Source organism: Mercenaria mercenaria, chromosome 2, assembly GCF_021730395.1.
Source record: "Mercenaria mercenaria strain notata chromosome 2, MADL_Memer_1, whole genome shotgun sequence".
NCBI lineage: Eukaryota > Metazoa > Mollusca > Bivalvia > Venerida > Veneridae > Mercenaria > Mercenaria mercenaria.
The window spans coordinates 33,820,191-33,841,137 of NC_069362.1; the positions used below are offsets into that span (position 1 = coordinate 33,820,191).

Here is a 20,947-nt window from a genome sequence, read left to right on the forward strand (position 1 = left end):
ATTTACAATCCAGTAATCTCAACAGGAAATAGTATATACTTATTGTACTGCTTTGCTAAAACTGACTGACAGAAGTTAAAAACTTCAATATTTTCTTCTGCACCTCGAAGACTTACAGAAATATGAAACTTTCCCAATGGTCAAGCTAGAAGAAGAAAAGTTCCAGCTCTGAGTCTGAAATAAGGGTGTTTTACATAAAAAATGTCTGATATTGTAGTCTTATTTTTCAGTCGTCATAAAAATGATGTTTCATTTCTACTTCTAAAATAGGATTGTCTTTATTATAGTCAAAAAACCATGTCTCGGGTCCAAGTATGAAATAGAGGTGTCTTACTCTTTGTTACAGTCATAAAACTATGTCTCTGCTCCAAGTCTAAAATAAGGGTGTCTCATTCTTTATTGTAGTAATAACAAGAGCTGTCTCCATAGGATGACACATGCCCCCGATGGCACTTCGAATGAATAGTTATGGCCAATGTTAGAGTTTAGGACCTTTGACCTACGGAGCTGGGTCTTGCGCGCGACACATCGTCTTACTGTGTCACACATTCATGCATAGTTATTTTAAAATCCATGCATGAATGACAAAGATAAGGACCGGACATGCCCATCAATGCACTATCATGAAAAATGATCTTTAACGTCTAAGTGTGACCTTGACCTTTGAGCTACGGACCTGGGTCTTGCGCACTGCACGTCGTCTTACTGTGGTACACATTCATGCCAAGTTATTTGAAAATCCATCCATCGATGACAAAGATATGGACCGGACACGCCCATCAATGCACTATCCTTTAACGTCTAAGTGTGACCTTGACCTTTGAGCTACAGACCTGGGTCTTGCGCATTGCACGTCGTCTTACTGTGGTACACATTCATGCCAAGTTATTTGAAAATCCATCCATCGATGACGAAGATATGGACCGGACACGCCCATCAATGCACTATCCTTTAATGTCTAAGTGTGACCTTGACCTTTGAGCTACGGACCTGGGTCTTGTGCACTGCACGTCGTCTTACTGTGGTACACATTCATGCCAAGTTATTTGAAAATCCATCCATCGATGACAAAGATATGGACCGGACACGCTCATCAATGCACTATCCTTTAACGTCTAAGTGTGACCTTGACCTTTGAGCTACGGACCTGGGTCTTGCGCACTGCACGTCGTCTTACTGTGGTACACATTCATGCCAAGTTATTTGAAAATTCATCCATCGATGACAAAGATATGGACCGGACACGAAAATTGCGGACAGACCGACAGACGGTTCAAAAACTATATGCCTCCCTTCGGGGGCATAAAAGCTATGTGTCAGCCCCTTTCTGAAATAAGGGTGTCTGATTCTTTATTGTCATTAAAACTATGTCTCTGCTCCAGGTCTGATATGAAGATGTTGTAGTCTTAAAAACCATGCCTCAGCTCCAAGTCAGAAATAAGAGTGTCTTATTCTTTATTGTAGTAATAAAAACTATGTGTCAGCCCCTTTCTGAAATTGTCATTAAAACTATGTCTCTGCTCCAGGTCTGATATGAAGATGTTTTATTCTTATTGAAGTTTTAAAAACCATGCCTCAGCTCCAAGTCAGAAATAAGGGTGTCTGATTTTTTATTCTAGTCATAAAAACCATGTCTCAGGACATGTCAAGCAATTGAACAAACTTGATAGAGAGCCATGCTACTGGATACTACTGACAAAGTTTGTTGCGATTCTGACCAGTAGTTTAAGAGATGTCATCTAAAGAAAAGTGTGAAAGGCCAGACCACAGACAGAAGGATGGTGAGTGATCACAATAGCTCATCAGAATTTTGTGCTTGGGTGAGCTAAAAGTTAATAGAATTTAATTTATCTATAATACATTTTTTTGGCAAAAATACACAATATCTTAATTGAAATTACTGAGTAGACAAAAATCTCAAGAACAAACAAACTAAACCTCAAAACCACATTGTATTTTTATTAAGATAATTGGTACTTTTAAAGTACAACTATAAAATACAGAACACATAAAACTTTGAGGTTTAAACTTGCTCTATTATTAACAAGCCATTAAACATGGAAAAGATTAGCATTTCATAGGTTCATGGAAGAGACAGCATTTCATAACTTAAATAACTTAAGAGATATATGGACTCGAGAGCATATAGCTGCTTTATTACCAAGATTTACTGATACCACAATCCCAGTATCCGGGTTTTCTAGGATATTTTAGCGGACATCAAATATTTGTTGTAATTTAAACAAATTTTTATAGTAAAAAACCACCTAAATACCAGCCCATCAAGGTTAGGTTTGATTATACAGGATGTGTTTGTTTGTTTGTATATTGGGTATAGTATTTCAGTCATGTAATGGCAATCTTAAATGATCTTTTAACAGAATACTGATTTTGCTATTTGGAAAGTGTTACTGGTATTCATCATAGATTTTTATGTATTTTCATCATAATGCAGTCTAGACTTCAGATTTGACTGAAAAATGGAAATTAAATTACTTTTAGACCAAACTAATTGAAATTTGCAATCTCTTTTCCTCCACGTCTTTCTATTTGACTTCATCTTAGCACCTAAAACCAGTATTTGCAGACAGTCTTGTATTGTGATATATTAAATTTTGTAAAATACAGCTCATGGGTTTGGTAAAAATATTCCCCTGGAACAAGTCCTATATAAAGGCCTTGAATGACATCTAGATGAACACTTCACATTGATATACTGAATATGTCTACCCTTACTTCAACCAGATCTATTCCAGTAATAGGCCTGTCTGTCACACTTCAATCAGTGGTTCTCTTTTCACTCTAAGTAGCAGAAATTTAATCCAGAAAACCTATATGACAGGAAATGCACGCTTAATTAGGATACAGTTACATAAATGCAATAAGAAGAGTATACTATCAAGATAGCTTCAAGATATTCAAGATAAAAAAGTTTTGTAGAATGATATTTAATCATGTTGATAGTTCTTGGCCTATGCTTTCGTAAGTACCATAGATACCCATGTATAATGCGCATCTGTGTATAATGCACACCCCTGATTTGTGCCCAAAGTCCTGGGAAAAAATATTTTTGGTCAATTTTGAGGTAGATTGAAAACAAAAGTAGGATTTACATCGACAATGGTAATAAATTACCTCCGCTGCGGAGAGCAGAATCGGTCTCGCTGTACTATCGATTTTTTGTTTTCTTGAAAATAAAACCAAGAAGATAGCATTATTTTTAAAATTTGAATATTTTTTATGAATAAATAGAAAGCAATTGTTTTCAATATCTTGGAATGGTATCTTTCAAAATGACATCAACTTTTCAATACAAACCGGTATCAAAATGTGTGATCATCCTTTCTTACGATCTGTAAAACTTCATAGATCAAATGGCCATTAATTATCAGTAATTAGTGTGCCACCTCGTGTCAGTTTTGTTGTTAACAGTTTGATCTCGGCTAAAGATAAAAGTTGATCTTTTACTAGTATTATGAAAAATCAAAATTTTTGATATTTCTTTCTTCAAAATACAATTTAATTTATATAAAATCAATTTTGTTTAAGGAAAAATAAAGTACTATTATCTTATACCAGCGTATACAGATAATATGGAACGTAACGGCAAACGTAGTTTTTAGCCTAGACAATTAGTGCGGAGAGTAGTTTCCCTATACCAAATTGGTGAAAATCGTAAACAAACTTGTTTTAAAGCTGGAATATTGTCTATACATGTGTATAATGGGCACCCACTATTCGGAGCTATTTATAATGTGCCACAGCATGCAAGCTGTAAAAAGGGACTAAATGAGTGGCAACTGTATTTGTGTAATATCTTTGTATAAGTCAATTAAGAAAAGGAGTATAACAAATTCACTGAAAAAGGTATGTGAAACTATTTAGTGATACAGAAGGGGAAAATCAAGGGACATAGCACTCCTTATTCAGTTTCCTGACAAAATGTTGAATTTATCTCTCACATCTGACTCCTATCCACTTTTGACAAAGTAATTAAGGATTTCAGTTAGTCTATTTTATTATGGTCTTTGGCACATTTGAATATCTGTTATCACTCTTGCTCTTTCTATCTTGTATCAATAGAAGATGGAAGTGTACAACATTTAATTTTGCAAAAATTGGCTTATGCAATTTTATTGGAATAATTGAATTAGGAAGGACTGTTGATGAATTCACATTGTCCAAGCCAACATTTTAGTCAACTTGCATTCAGTTTCAAATTTAACTGGTGCTCTGTCCTACTGAACTGAACCAGGCATTGTGTTAACTTACTGCACAACAGATGCCCGACTGCAAATGATCTTGGCTGAGTTGGCAGTGATATTTACATTCAGGAATCATAAAAAATGTCTTTCTTTTGACTTTTTATTTTTCGGCAGAAATTATTTGATATCTTATTTGACCTTTGAAGGTAGTACTTGCCTTGGCCTTGATCACATTTTGTGAAATTTGTGAAATAAATTAACACACTGCAGTCAAAAATCATAATTTTCTAAGGGGAACAATGGTTTATAAACTGATGTTTTGTCTGCAGCCTGACAAAATTGAAGGCTGCTCTATTGTCATCCCATGATCTATCATCTTCTATAGATTGCAAGTATCCCTTCAGGCAGAAATCAACATTCACCAGATATACTGGCTGGTGAGATATATTGGCCAGTATTCACACTGGCCATAGCTTTATCAGATCAAGTGGTTCCAACGTTGTTTGAATGGTGAATTTTACGCCGATCAGATGGAGAAATATGGCCGATACTACAAATTTCCGGTATTGTAAGTATGATTCGAAGGAATTTCTACCCATTAAATAACGAATCAAATGAAAACGATGGGTGCACCTGGAGCGCAAATGTGTCTATGTTTTAGCACATGTGTCCATTTAGCTGAGATTTGTGCCGCTTATTCAAACACTTCTGTACAGTCCGGCGGGGGAAGGAGATTTTTGACAGTTTTTGACAATATCATCTCAAATATAGTGTTTAGCGGCAGCAAGTAACTGTTTAAACACTTTTTATGTAAAGGGTTACCTCTTAAAACAAAGCGTGTGTATTTTCATAGAATTATTCAGAGTTGTTTCTGAAAAATCGGCCGAAAACCTGATGCAACGCCGTTTCGAGTGGGTCGCTATGCAACGCAATCAAGTGGATACCGTTCTGTGTCTTACTTGCGAAGTATTATCCGTCTTAAAAACAGTCATTAAAGGCTAAAAATGAATAAATTTAGAGAGTTTTATATCATTATAATGATCCCGCCTTTCTAATATATTGTACTTTTACATTTTTATGCTCGCTTAACATTTAACATATTTTTGTGGACACTGTCAAAAAACATCTACACAAAAACATAAAGCAAGGATGAACATCGAACAAGATCATTTAGTAAATAATAGTTACAGTTTGTAAAAACAAGAACCAGTTCAAGGATATCTATCTCATCCACGAATGGTACTGAACAGCATGCCAAAAGCGGGTTGACTCTTTAAATCAGTATAGTAACAGTTGGTTACTTTTTAGTCCCTTAAAACCAATACAATGCGATTTCATTACTGATTTGCTGTGCATTTAAGCCGTTCATACAAAATAAATAAAGTTTAGTCCATGATAAAAGTATTGATCAGTTGTTTGTACACATTTTCATTCATATTCCTGGTGTAGCCTTCATTTATTTTCAGAGAGATAAATCACAGAGAACGTTAAAATTGGCCAGGGAAAAAGACAAAATTTTATTTGTCCTCCATAAAACAGAAACGACGTAATAAACCTCTATGGTCGCCTTTCAAAAATGAAAATACAAATGAAATACAGACACCAGTGAAAGAAAATAAACGGACTAGCAATAATACTAAGAGAGACGTGTCACAGTTATACTATTTAACTGTCTGTAAATAAAGTTTGCCAAGGGGTACTTATTCGATTTGATAAGAGTTAGAAATATTGTAAAATAATGTATCTTTTGCTTCAGAAAGTTGTCTCAGGACAGCCTTGTCGCTTGCAATGTCTATATCTAAAAAATCTGTCTCTTCCTTTGTTAATTCTTCAAACATTTCATCAGATAAAACTCTTTCTTCTAATTCCTTATTGTGAACAGGGTTTTTTTTCTTAATATTTTGGTGCTTGAAGTTGGAATTAGCAGAATTTTCGGGGTTTTTTTGTGTGTGTTTTTTATTCACTTTGAGCACATAGAGAAAACGCTTTTAATCGTGTGCTTGGTGACACGTCTCTCTTAGAATTGCTGGTCCGTTTTTTTTTTTATTGGTGTCTGTATTTCATTTGTATTTTCATTTTTGAACGGCGACCATAGAGTTTTATTACGTCGTTTCTGTTTTATGGAGGACAAAAAGAAAATCTTGTCTTTTCCCTGACCAATTTTAACGGTCTCTGTGATTTATCTCTCTGAAAATAAATGAACGTTTCACCAGGAATATGAATGAAAATATATACAAACAACTGATCAATACTTTTATCATGGACCAAATTTTATTTATTTTGTATGAACAGCTTAAATGCATAACAGTAATGAAATCGCAATGTATTGGTTTTAAAGGACTAAAATTTACCAACTGTAACTATACTGATTTTAAAGAGTCAATCCGCCTTTAGTATGCTGTTCAGTACCATTCGCGGAGGAGATAAATATCAGTGAAATGGTTCTTGTTTTAACGAACTAATACTATTATTTACTTTATGATATTGTTCGGTGTTCATCCTTGCTTTATGTTTTTTGTGTTGATGTTTCTTGACAATGTCCACAAAAATATGTTAAATGTTAAGCGAGCATAAAAATGTAAAAGTACAATGTATTAGAAATGGCGGGATCATTATAATGATATAAAACTCTCTAAATTTATTCATTGTTAGGCCTTAATGACTGTTTTTAAGACGGATAAGACTTCGCAAGTAAGACACAGAACGGTATCCACTTGATTGCGTTGCATAGCGACCCACTCGAAACGGCGTTGCATTAGGTTTTCGGCCGATTTTTCAGAAACAACTCTGAATAAATCTACGAAAATACACACGCTTTGTTTTAAGATGTAGCCCTTTACATAAAAAGTGTTTTAACAGTTACTTGTTCCCGATAAACACAACATTTGAGGCGATATTGTCAAAAACTGTAAAAAATCTCCTTCCCCCGCCGGACTGTACAGAAGTGTTTGAATAAACGGCACAAATCTCAGCTAAATGGACACATGTGCTAAAACATAGACACATTTGCGCTCCAGGTGCACCCATCGTTTTCATTTGACCCGTTATTTAACGGGTAGAAATTCCTTTAAATCATACTTATGATACCGGAAATTTGTAGTATCGGCCATATTTCTCCACCTGATTGGCGTAAAATTCACCGTTCAAACAACGTTGGAACCACTTGATCTGATAAAGCTATGGCCAGTGTGGTATTAATGAGACTTTTTCCTCATAAATCAAACCTATCATTTATTCTTTTCTTTTTTTCTTATCAAAAAATTACTAAATACCTAAATATATCTGATAGAACCTCTCCAAGCTGGTCTAAACCAGATACTTTTCTATACTGGTTCTTTGGCCTTGTCCCAAATATTCAGTTATATGTTTGACCCTTGAAAATCAGATCCCTGTAATTCCAGGTACTGGGCAATTTATAGTAAAATAATCCTACATCAAGTAAAAATACTGACATGATTTTTTCTTTACCCTTAAAACTCGACAACAAAAATCTCATTGGACTATTGTCTGAAGACATGATGCCGCTCTTAATGACCCTAGCATTAAAAATTTGATAGATGAAATGTAATTAAATTTTTTAAATTGGCTTTATTGTAACTGATCTAAGAATTGTTTTAATATTGCATTATGCTCAGATTTTGTTGGAAGGACCAATGGATGGAAGGACAGACAGGAGATGGACAAAGTGGCAACATTATATGCTTTCCTTTTTGAGGAGCATGTCTGATAGTGAAATAGGGAATATCTGAGGAAACTAGAGCTACCACTATAATGAATAATACCTTCCACAATGTTGATGATTTGAGACATCAGTTTGTGTCATATCTATTTCAAAGTAACAATAACCGAGTGCAGTGCATCAAAACTTTAACCAGAATTTCTAAGTATGATAGGGATGCAGTTCAAACACTATTTCTAGCTGAGTAAAACTCTTTGTGATATATGATGTCGGGGGTCATGTTGAAGAAAATCAAAGCTATTTAGTAATAACACAGATATAGTGAAAGTGCATCAAATTCTAAGCTCTAAGCTCAGAAGATTGTTTTACCTCCAATTGTATTCATTTACATCTATAGACAAATTGATAAAAATATTGCAAAATGTCTGAGAGAACCAGAAAGCACCAAAGAACAAGTGCATTACCAAAGTATGAGGCATTATGACACACCAAGAAAACCTCCCCCACAAAACACAGTTCAGACATGAAAGATCTGTACAATGTTATAATTCTACACTTCTGTTTTTAAAGATGATGAATACTGCTAACTGTATTGTATGAAATAGTCTGTTGTCATAAACACCCATTTTCTGTATTATTTTTTGTACTTGAACAGCCGTACGGTACATAAATGTCAACAATTTGGAAGGACATAAACAGCAAGTCCTGATTAATTATTGTAAAGAGTTATAATTAAAGAATTGAACATTCTTCCTAATCAGCAATTTGTATAGCATCAGATGTTCTTTTCTTTCATGTTTGGAATTACTGGAAGAAGTGCAACTAGTTGCTATGACATCTGAAGTTTCATCACTTTAGTACTAAAATCTCCTTAAAGTGACAGCAGTAAATGGTCAATGCAAAACTGAACTCCAGAAAATTATAAAGTGCTATCATTTCTATTTTGTCACTGCGATTAATCAATTATTCTGTCTTTCTGAGACAAAATTTCTTCTTTTACTAGAAGCTATATTTGTTCACTTCCTGCCAGAAATTGCATTCATTTACACAGACAAATTGATATAACAATTGCAAGTTGTCTGAGAAAACCAGAGAGCATTAAGAAAGTAACACCCAGACAATATGAGAGAGTCAAAGAACAATGTGCATTTACACATTACCACCTGGACAATCTGAGAACATAAAAAAACAAACAATGCAAATAAACAAAGTAACACCTGGACAATCTGAGAGTATCAAAGAACAATGTGCAATACTAAAGTGAAACACGGATGAATGATCTGATAGCATCAAAAAACAATGTGCAATACCAACGTAACACCTGGACAATCTGAGAGCATGAAAGAACAATGTGCAATATCAATGTAACACCCGGACAATCTGAGAGCATAAAAAAACAATGTGCAATACCAAAGTAACACCCTGGCAATCTGAGAGCAACAAAGAACTATGTGCAATACCAAAGTAACACCCTGGCAATCCGAGAGCATCAAAGAACAATGTGCAATACCGAAGTAACACCCAGACAATCTGATAGCATCAAAGAACAATGTGCAACACCAACGTAACACCCGGACAATCTGATAGCATCAGTGAACAATGTGCAATACCAAAGTAACACCCTGGCAATCTGAGAGCATTAAAAAACAAGAGCACCGCCTTGCGGGTGCTGACACTCAACTGATTTTTTTGTATAATAGAAGTATTGTCCTACCCATGATTTTCTAAGTCTAAAAAGGGCCATCATTCTTGCAAAAAGCAGGATAGAGTTATGTTTCTTGATGTACAGCATCCGCTTATGATTGTGAAAAACTGTTGCAAGTTTTAAAGCAATAGCTTTGATAGCAGAGCTACCGGCGCCGCGAAGCGGCGCCGACAGCGTCGCATTACGGTTAAACGTGTGAAAAAGATAATGAATAGAGAGATCTAACTGTGTATACTATCGAGTTGAAATTCCGTGGTACTTTTTGGAATCGGTGTTGTTCGGATTTTTTCGAGTACACTATGCACATAGTAATTAATCAATAAAGACGTCAGTAGACGCTTACTGTTTACGGTTGACAAAAGCGTCTCGCTTACTGCTTTGAATATTGAATAAAAATGTAAATGCGCGTTTGATAATAAAAATTTAGAGCTAAATACATTTTGTACGAAGAAAAAGAAATAAAATACAATATTTTCATTTTGAAACGACTTTCCTCACGCTGCCATTACCAAACTTTATTATATATACTTATGGTTGTCTTGATGACGTCATAACTCCACAGTGGTGTAGTGGTTAGCGAGTTCGCGTTGAAAATCAAAGGTCGTGAGTTCGAACCTCACCTGGACCAGGTTTTTTTCTTTTTCAATTCCTTTTTTATTTCAGCTTTTTTTCTATTATATGGGGTTTTGAAAATATTGTATAACTAAAGTCATTCATGTAAATTTAACAAGTGTTTAGTTTTGATGTCAGGCTCCAGTGTAGTGCCTGTGCAGTAGTCAGTAGACATAACTTTAAAAACAAAAACAACTTTAGGATCAAAATATACAGGCATTGAACTGTGAAAAGCAAATAATGCTCTTCTCCCCGTTCGCATATATTTCATCCGTTAGCTTTAAAAGCACTGACCAGAGTTTATCTAAAAAACTAAAAGTATTGGCGATGAATTATCAATAATCAAAAAAGTCCTTACTATCATCCCTATTTCATAGTACCAAAAGATTAACCATAAAAAGCCATAGAAATAAATGTTAACTTAGAGGTTTAGTAAATAAACAGGGTTTTTCGAGAATTTCGGCATACACTGTTTTTCTCAGGTAAAATTCTGATCATTAACTTTTAAAAATTGCTAGTCTTTTGGGTTTAAAACAAGCTTTGTACAGTCATGTAAATGAAGCTTTTCAATTTGAAGGGGTTATCATTTGTGACTGGTTTCCAGTACAATGTATAATAATAATTTAATATGTAAAATTGTTGATGCAGTACGTTTTAATAATGGTAACAGAAATTATTCAAATACGTTTTCTTCTTTATTTTGGTGCAGATTTTAATCTATATCGAACTTTCTTTTAATTACATGCAGAATATCTCACGAGTATTTCACATGTGATGCAGTCTTAAACATGCATTCAGAAATCATGCATTATCATTAATACTTATAATTTTAATAGATCTAATAGAACATAAACGTCCTAAACGAATCCATAATTCCAGACAATTCCAACACCACTCCTTTAATTTTAAAGGGGCACTGTGATTTTTCAGGGAGCTCTGCCTTTTAGGTAGCACCTAATTTCATATTAGTTTATAAGAAAAGCTGACTTAAACATAATACTCAACCAAGAAAACTGATTTTCTAAGTCCGAAAGGGACAATAATTATTGCAAAAAGCAGGATGGAGTTATGTCTCTTGAAGTACAGGGTCAGCTTATGATGGTGAACAAGAGCTACAAGTTTCAAAGCAATAGCTTTGATAGTTTAAGAGAAAAAGTTGACCTAAACATAAAACTTAACCAAGAAAACTGATTTTCTAAGTCCAAAAGGGGCAAAAATTCTTGCAAAAAGCAGGATGGAGTTATGTTTCTTGATGTACAGGGTCAGCTTATGATGGTGAACAAGTGTTGCAAGTTTCAAAGCAATAGCTTGAATAGTTCAGGAGAAAAGATGACCTAAACATAAAACTTAACCAAGAAAACTGATTTTCTAAGTCCAAAAGGGGCAAAAATTCTTGCAAAAAGCAGGATGGAGTTATGTTTCTTGATGTACAGGGTCAGCTTATGATGGTGAACAAGTGTTGCAAGTTTCAAAGCAACAGCTTGAATAGTTCAGGAGAAAAGATGACCTAAACATAAAACTTAACCAAAAAATCTGATATTTTCTAAGTCCAAAACGGGCCATAAATCTTGCAAAAAGCATGATGGAGTTATGTTTCTTGCTGTATGGGGTCAGCTTATGATGGTGAACAAGTGTTGCAAGTTTCAAAGCAACAGCTTGAATAGTTCAGGAGAAAAGATGACCTAAACATAAAACTTAACCAAGAAAACTGATTTTCTAAGTCCAAAAGGGGCAAAAATTCTTGCAAAAAGCAGGATGGAGTTATGTTTCTTGATGTACAGGGTCAGCTTATGATGGTGAACAAGTGTTGCAAGTTTCAAAGCAATAGCTTTGATAGTTTAGCAGAAAAATTGACCTAAACATAAAACTTAACCAAGAAATCTGATATTTTCTTAGTATAAAAGGGGCCATAAATCTTGCAAAAAGCAGGATGGAGATCTGTTTCTTGCTGTATGGGGTCAGCTTATGATGGTGAAAAGCTGACCTAAACATAAAACTTTACCAGGTGACGCTGACGCCGATCAAGTGATGACAATAACTCATCATTTTTTTTCCAAAAATCAGATGAGCTAACAATGTGCAATACCAAAGTAACACCCTGGCAATCTGAGAGCATCAAAGAACAATGTGCAATATCAAAATACAACCCGGACAATCTGAGAGCATCAAAGAACAATGTGCAATACCAATGTAACACCCGGACAATCTGAGAGCATCAAAGAACAATGTGCAATACCAAAGTAACACCCGGACAATCTGAGAGCATCAAAGAACAATGTGCAATACCAAAGTAACACCCGGACAATCTGAGAGCATCAAAGAACAATGTGCAATACCAATGTAACACCCGGACAATCTGAGAGCATCAAAGAACAATGTGCAATACCAATGTAACACCCGGACAATCTGAGAGCATCAAAGAACAATGTGCAATACCAAAGTAACACCCGGACAATCTGAGAGCAACAAAGAACTATGTGCAATACCAAAGTAACACCCGGACAATCTGAGAGCATCAAAGAACAATGTGCAATACCAAAGTAACACCCGGACAATCTGAGAGCATCAAAGAACAATGTGCAATACCAAAGTACAACCCGGACAATCTGAGAGCATCATAGAACAATGTGCAATACCAAAGTAACACCCGGACAATCTGAGAGCATCAAAGAACATTGTGCAATACCAAAGTACAACCCGGACAATCTGAGAGCATCAAAGAACAATGTGCAATACCAAAGTAACACCTGGACAATCTGAGAGCATCAAAGAACATTGTGTGCAATACCAAAGTACAACCCGGACAATCTGAGAGCATCAAAGAACAATGTGCAATACCAAAGTAACACCTGGACAATCTGAGAGCATCAAAGAACAATGTGCAATACCAAAGTAACACCCGGACAATCTGAGAGCATCAAAGAACAATGTGCAATACCAAAGTACAACCCGGACAATCTGAGAGCATCAAAGAACTATGTGCAATACCAAAGTAACACCCGGACAATCTGAGAGCAACAAAGAACAATGTGCAATACCAAAGTACAACCCGGACAATCTGAGAGCAACAAAGAACAATGTGCAATACCAAAGTACAACCCGGACAATCTGAGAGCAACAAAGAACAATGTGCAATACCAAAGTAACACCTGGACAATCTGAGAGCATCAAAGAACAATGTGCAATACCAAAGTACAACCCGGACAATCTGAGAGCATCAAAGAACAATGTGCAATACCAAAGTACAACCCGTAACACCCGGACAATCTGAGAGCATCAAAGAACATTGTGCAATACCAAAGTACAACCCGGACAATCTGAGAGCATCAAAGAACACTGTGCAATACCAAAGTAACACCCGGACAATCTGAGAGCATCAAAGAACACTGTGCAATACCAATGTAACACCCGGACAATCTGAGAGCATCAAAGAACAATGTGCAATACCAAAGTACAACCCGCACTATCTGAGAGCATCAAAGAACAATGTGCTATACCAAAGTACAACCCGGACAATCTGAGAGCATCAAAGAGCAATGTGCAATACCAAAGTACAACCCGCACTATCTGAGAGCATCAAAGAACAATGTGCAATACCAAAGTACAACCCGGACAATCTGAGAGCATCAAAGAGCAATGTGCAATACCAAAGTAACACCCGGACAATCTGAGAGCATCAAAGAACAATGTGCAATACCAATGTAACACCCGGACAATCTGAGAGCATCAAAGAACAATGTGCAATACCAATGTAACACCCGGACAATCTGAGAGCATCAAAAAACAATGTGCAATACCAAAGTAACACCTGGACAATCTGAGAGCATCAAAGAACAATGTGCAATACCAAAGTAACACCCGGACAATCTGAGAGCATCAAAGAACAATGTGCAATACCAAAGTAACACCCGGACAATCTGAGAGCAACAAAGAACAATGTGCAATACCAATGTAACACCCGGACAATCTGAGAGCATCAAAGAACAATGTGCAATACCAAAGTACAACCCGGACAATCTGAGAGCATCAAAAAACTATGTGCAATACCAAAGTAACACCTGGACAATCTGAGAGCATCAAAGAACAATGTGCAATACCAAAGTACATCCCGGACAATTTGAGAGCATCAAAGAACAATGTGCAATACCAATGTAATACCCGGACAATCTGAGAGCATAAAAAAACAATGTGCAATACCAAGTAACACCCTGGCAATCTGAGAGCATCAAAAAACACTGTGCAATACCAAAGTAACACCCAGACAATCTGATAGCATCAAAGAACAATGTGCAACACCAACGTAACACCCGGACAATCTGAGAGCATCAGTGAACAATGTGCAATACCAAAGTAACACCCTGGCAATCTGAGAGCATTAAAAAACAAGAGCACCGCCTTGCGGGTGCTGACGCTCATCTGATTTTTTTGTATAATAGAAATATTGTCCTACCCATGATTTTCTTAGTTTAAAAAGGGCCATCATTCTTGCAAAAAGCAGGATAGAGTTATGTTTCTTGATGTACAGCGTCCGCTTATGATTGTGAAAAACTGTTGCAAGTTTTAAAGCAATAGCTTTGATAGTTTATAAGAAAAGCTGACTTAAACATAACACTCAACCAAGAAAACTGATTTTCTAAGTCCAAAAGGGACAATAATTATTGCAAAAAGCAGGATGGAGTTATGTTTCTTGAAGAACAGGGTCAGCTTATGATGGTGAACAAGAGCTACAAGTTTCAAAGCAATAGCTTTGATAGTTTAAGAGAAAAAGTTGACCTAAACATAAAACTTAACCAAGAAAACTGATTTTCTAAGTCCAAAAGGGGCAAAAATTCTTGCAAAAAGCAGGATGGAGTTATGTTTCTTGATGTACAGGGTCAGCTTATGATGGTGAACAAGTGTTGCAAGTTTCAAAGCAATAGCTTTGATAGTTTAGCAGAAAAGTTGACCTAAACATAAAACTTAACCAAGAAATCTGATATTTTCTTAGTATAAAAGGGGCCATAAATCTTGCAAAAAGCAGGATGGAGATCTGTTTCTTGCTGTATGGGGTCAGCTTATGATGGTGAAAAGCTGACCTAAACATAAAATTTTACAAGGCGACATTGACGCCGATCAAGTGATGACAATAACTCATCATTTTTTTTTCAAAAAATCAGATGAGCTAACAATGTGCAATACCAAAGTAACACCCTGGCAATCTGAGAGCATCAAAGAACAATGTGCAATATCAAAATACAACCCGGACAATCTGAGAGCATCAAAGAACAATGTGCAATACCAATGTAACACCCGGACAATCTGAGAGCATCAAAGAACAATGTGCAATACCAATGTAACACCTGGAAAATCTGAGAGCATCAAAAAACTATGTGCAATACCAAAGTAACACCTGGACAATCTGAGAGCATCAAAGAACAATGTGCAATACCAAAGTACATCCCGGACAATCTGAGAGCATCATAGAACAATGTGCAATACCAAAGTACAACCCGGACAATCTGAGAGCATCAAAGAACAATGTGCAATACCAAAGTACAACCCGGACAATCTGAGAGCATCAAAGAACAATGTGCAATACCAAAGTAACACCCAAACAATCTGAGAGCATCAAAGAACAATGTGCAATACCAAAGTACAACCCGGACAATCTGAGAGCATTAAAGAACAATGTGCAATACCAAAGTAACACCCGAACAATCTGAGAGCATCAAAGAACAATGTGCAATACCAAAGTAACACCCGGACAATCTGAGAGCATCAAAGAACAATGTGCAATACCAAAGTACAACCCGGACAATCTGAGAGCATCATAGAACAATGTGCAATACCAAAGTAACACCCAGACAATCTGATAGCATCAAAGAACAATGTGCAACACCAACGTAACACCCAGACAATCTGATAGCATCAGTGAACAATGTGCAACACCAACGTAACACCCGGACAATCTGATAGCATCAAAGAACAATGTGCAACACCAACGTAACACCCGGACAATCTGATAGCATCAGTGAACAATGTGCAATACCAAAGTAACACCCTGGCAATCTGAGAGCATTAAAAAACAAGAGCACCGCCTTGCGGGTGCTGACACTCAACTGATTTTTTTGTATAATAGAAGTATTGTCCTACCCATGATTTTCTAAGTCTAAAAAGGGCCATCATTCTTGCAAAAAGCAGGATAGAGTTATGTTTCTTGATGTACAGCATCCGCTTATGATTGTGAAAAACTGTTGCAAGTTTTAAAGCAATAGCTTTGATAGTTTATAAGAAAAGCTGACTTAAACATAATACTCAACCAAGAAAACTGATTTTCTAAGTCCGAAAGGGACAATAATTATTGCAAAAAGCAGGATGGAGTTATGTCTCTTGAAGTACAGGGTCAGCTTATGATGGTGAACAAGAGCTACAAGTTTCAAAGCAATAGCTTTGATAGTTTAAGAGAAAAAGTTGACCTAAACATAAAACTTAACCAAGAAAACTGATTTTCTAAGTCCAAAAGGGGCAAAAATTCTTGCAAAAAGCAGGATGGAGTTATGTTTCTTGATGTACAGGGTCAGCTTATGATGGTGAACAAGTGTTGCAAGTTTCAAAGCAATAGCTTTGATAGTTTAGCAGAAAAATTGACCTAAACATAAAACTTAACCAAGAAATCTGATATTTTCTTAGTATAAAAGGGGCCATAAATCTTGCAAAAAGCAGGATGGAGATCTGTTTCTTGCTGTATGGGGTCAGCTTATGATGGTGAAAAGCTGACCTAAACATAAAACTTTACCAGGCGACGCTGACGCCGATCAAGTGATGACAATAACTCATCATTTTTTTTCCAAAAATCAGATGAGCTAACAATGTGCAATACCAAAGTAACACCCTGGCAATCTGAGAGCATCAAAGAACAATGTGCAATATCAAAATACAACCCGGACAATCTGAGAGCATCAAAGAACAATGTGCAATACCAATGTAACACCCGGACAATCTGAGAGCATCAAAGAACAATGTGCAATACCAAAGTAACACCCGGACAATCTGAGAGCATCAAAGAACAATGTGCAATACCAAAGTAACACCCGGACAATCTGAGAGCATCAAAGAACAATGTGCAATACCAAAGTAACACCCAAACAATCTGAGAGCATCAAAAAACAATGTGCAATACCAAAGTAACACCTGGACAATCTGAGAGCATTAAAGAACAATGTGCAATACCAATGTAACACCTGGACAATCTGAGAGCATCAAAGAACAATGTGCAATACCAAAGTAACACCTGGACAATCTGAGAGCATCAAAGAACAATGTGCAATACCAAAGTAACACCCGGACAATCTGAGAGCATCAAAGAACAATGTGCAATACCAAAGTAACACCCGGACAATCTGAGAGCATCAAAGAACAATGTGCAATACCAAAGTAACACCCAAAACAATCTGAGAGCATCAAAGAACAATGTTGCAATACCAAAGTAAACACACCCGGACAATCTGAGAGCATCAAAGAACAATGTGCAATACCAAAGTACAACCCAGACAATCTGAGAGCATTAAAGAACAATGTGCAATACCAAAGTAACACCTGGACAATTTGAGAGCATCAAAGAACATTGTGCAATACCAAAGTAACACCTGGACAATCTGAGAGCATCAAAGAACAATGTGCAATACCAAAGTAACACCTGGACAATCTGAGAGCATCAAAGAACAATGTGCAATACCAATGTAACACCCGGACAATCTGAGAGCATCAAAGAACAATGTGCAATATCAAAATACAACCCGGACAATCTGAGAGCATCAAAGAACAATGTGCAATACCAATGTAACACCCGGACAATCTGAGAGCATCAAAGAACAATGTGCAATACCAAAGTACAACCCAGACAATCTGAGAGCATCAAAGAACAATGTGTAATACCAAAGTAACACCCGGACAATCTGAGAGCATCAAAAAACAATGTGCAATACCAAAGTAACACCCGGACAATCTGAGAGCATCAAAAAACAATGTGCAATACCAAAGTAACACCCGGACAATCTGAGAGCATCAAAGAACATTGTGCAATACCAAAGTAACACCCGGACAATCTGAGAGCATCAAAGAACAATGTGCAATACCAAAGTAACACCTGGACAATCTGAGAGCATCAAAGAACAATGTGCAATACCAAAGTAACACCCGGACAATCTGAGAGCATCAAAGAACATTGTGCAATACCAAAGTACAACCCGGACAATCTGAGAGCAACAAAGAACAATGTGCAATACCAATGTAACACCCGGACAATCTGAGAGCATCAAAGAACAATGTGCAATACCAAAGTACAACCCGGACAATCTGAGAGCATCAAAGAACAATGTGCAATACCAAAGTAACACCCGGACAATCTGAGAGCATCAAAGAACAATGTGCAATACCAAAGTAACACCCGGACAATCTGAGAGCATCAAAGAACAATGTGCAATACCAAAGTACATCCCGGACAATTTGAGAGCATCAAAGAACAATGTGCAATACCAATGTAATACCCGGACAATCTGAGAGCATAAAAAAACAATGTGCAATACCAAGTAACACCCTGGCAATCTGAGAGCATCAAAAAACACTGTGCAATACCAAAGTAACACCCAGACAATCTGATAGCATCAAAGAACAATGTGCAACACCAACGTAACACCCGGACAATCTGAGAGCATCAGTGAACAATGTGCAATACCAAAGTAACACCCTGGCAATCTGAGAGCATTAAAAAACAAGAGCACCGCCTTGCGGGTGCTGACGCTCATCTGATTTTTTTGTATAATAGAAATATTGTCCTACCCATGATTTTCTTATTTTAAAAAGGGCCATCATTCTTGCAAAAAGCAGGATAGAGTTATGTTTCTTGATGTACAGCGTCCGCTTATGATTGTGAAAAACTGTTGCAAGTTTTAAAGCAATAGCTTTGATAGTTTATAAGAAAAGCTGACTTAAACATAATACTCAACCAAGAAAACTGATTTTCTAAGTCCAAAAGGGACAATAATTATTGCAAAAAGCAGGATGGAGTTATGTTTCTTGAAGTACAGGGTCAGCTTATGATGGTGAACAAGAGCTACAAGTTTCAAAGCAATAGCTTTGATAGTTTAAGAGAAAAAGTTGACCTAAACATAAAACTTAACCAAGAAAACTGATTTTCTAAGTCCAAAAGGGGCAAAAATTCTTGCAAAAAGCAGGATGGAGTTATGTTTCTTGATGTACAGGGTCAGCTTATGATGGTGAACAAGTGTTGCAAGTTTCAAAGCAATAGCTTTGATAGTTTAGCAGAAAAGTTGACCTAAACATAAAACTTAACCAAGAAATCTGATATTTTCTTAGTATAAAAGGGGCCATAAATCTTGCAAAAAGCAGGATGGAGATCTGTTTCTTGCTGTATGGGGTCAGCTTATGATGGTGAAAAGCTGACCTAAACATAAAATTTTACAAGGCGACATTGACGCCGATCAAGTGATGACAATAACTCATCATTTTTTTTTCAAAAAATCAGATGAGCTAACAATGTGCAATACCAAAGTAACACCCTGGCAATCTGAGAGCATCAAAGAACAATGTGCAATATCAAAATACAACCCGGACAATCTGAGAGCATCAAAGAACAATGTGCAATACCAATGTAACACCCGGACAATCTGAGAGCATCAAAGAACAATGTGCAATACCAATGTAACACCCGGAAAATCTGAGAGCATCAAAAAACAATGTGCAATACCAATGTAACACCCGGACAATCTGAGAGCATCAAAGAACAATGTGCAATACCAAAGTAACACCTGGACAATCTGAGAGCATCAAAGAACAATGTGCAATACCAAAGTACAACCCGCACTATCTGAGAGCATCAAAGAACAATGTGTAATACCAAAGTAACACCTGGACAATCTGAGAGCATCAAAGAACAATGTGCAATACCAATGTAACACCCGGACAATCTGAGAGCATCAAAGAACAATGTGCAATACCAATGTAACACCCGGAAAATCTGAGAGCATCCAAAAACTATGTGCAATACCAAAGTAACACCTGGACAATCTGAGAGCAACAAAGAACTATGTGCAATACCAAAGTACAACCCGGACAATCTGAGAGCATCAAAGAACAATGTGTAATACCAAAGTAACACCTGGACAATCTGAGAGCATCAAAGAACAATGTGCAATACCAATGTAACACCCGGACAATATGAGAGCATCAAAGAACAATGTGCAATACCAAAGTACATCCCGGACAATCTGAGAGCATCATAGAACAATGTGCAATACCAAAGTACAACCCGGACAATCTGAGAGCATCAAAGAACAATGTGCAATACCAAAGTACAACCCGGACAATCTGAGAGCATCAAAGAACAATGTGCAATACCAAAGTAACACCCAAACAATCTGAGAGCATCAAAGAACAATGTGCAATACCAAAGTACAACCCGGACAATCTGAGAGCATTAAAGAACAATGTGCAATACCAAAGTAACACCCGAACAATCTGAGAGCATCAAAGAACAATGTGCAATATGAAAGTACAACCCGGACAATCTGAGAGCATCAAAGAACAATGTGCAATACCAAAGTACAACCCGGAAAATCTGAGAGCATCAAAAAACTATGTGCAATACCAAAGTAACACCTGGACAATCTGAGAGCATCAAAAAACAATGTGCAATACCAAAGTACATCCCGGACAATCTGAGAGCATCAAAGAACAATGTGCAATACC

At 36.6% G+C, this 20,947-nt stretch overlaps 1 protein-coding gene across 2 annotated transcripts in view; it reads right to left on the reverse strand.

Moving 5' to 3' along the window:
• The window catches only part of LOC123563676 (ras-related protein Rab-37-like), a 200,313-nt gene that overhangs the window by 15,236 nt on the left and 164,130 nt on the right, over positions 1-20,947 (reverse strand). The window lies entirely within an intron of this gene.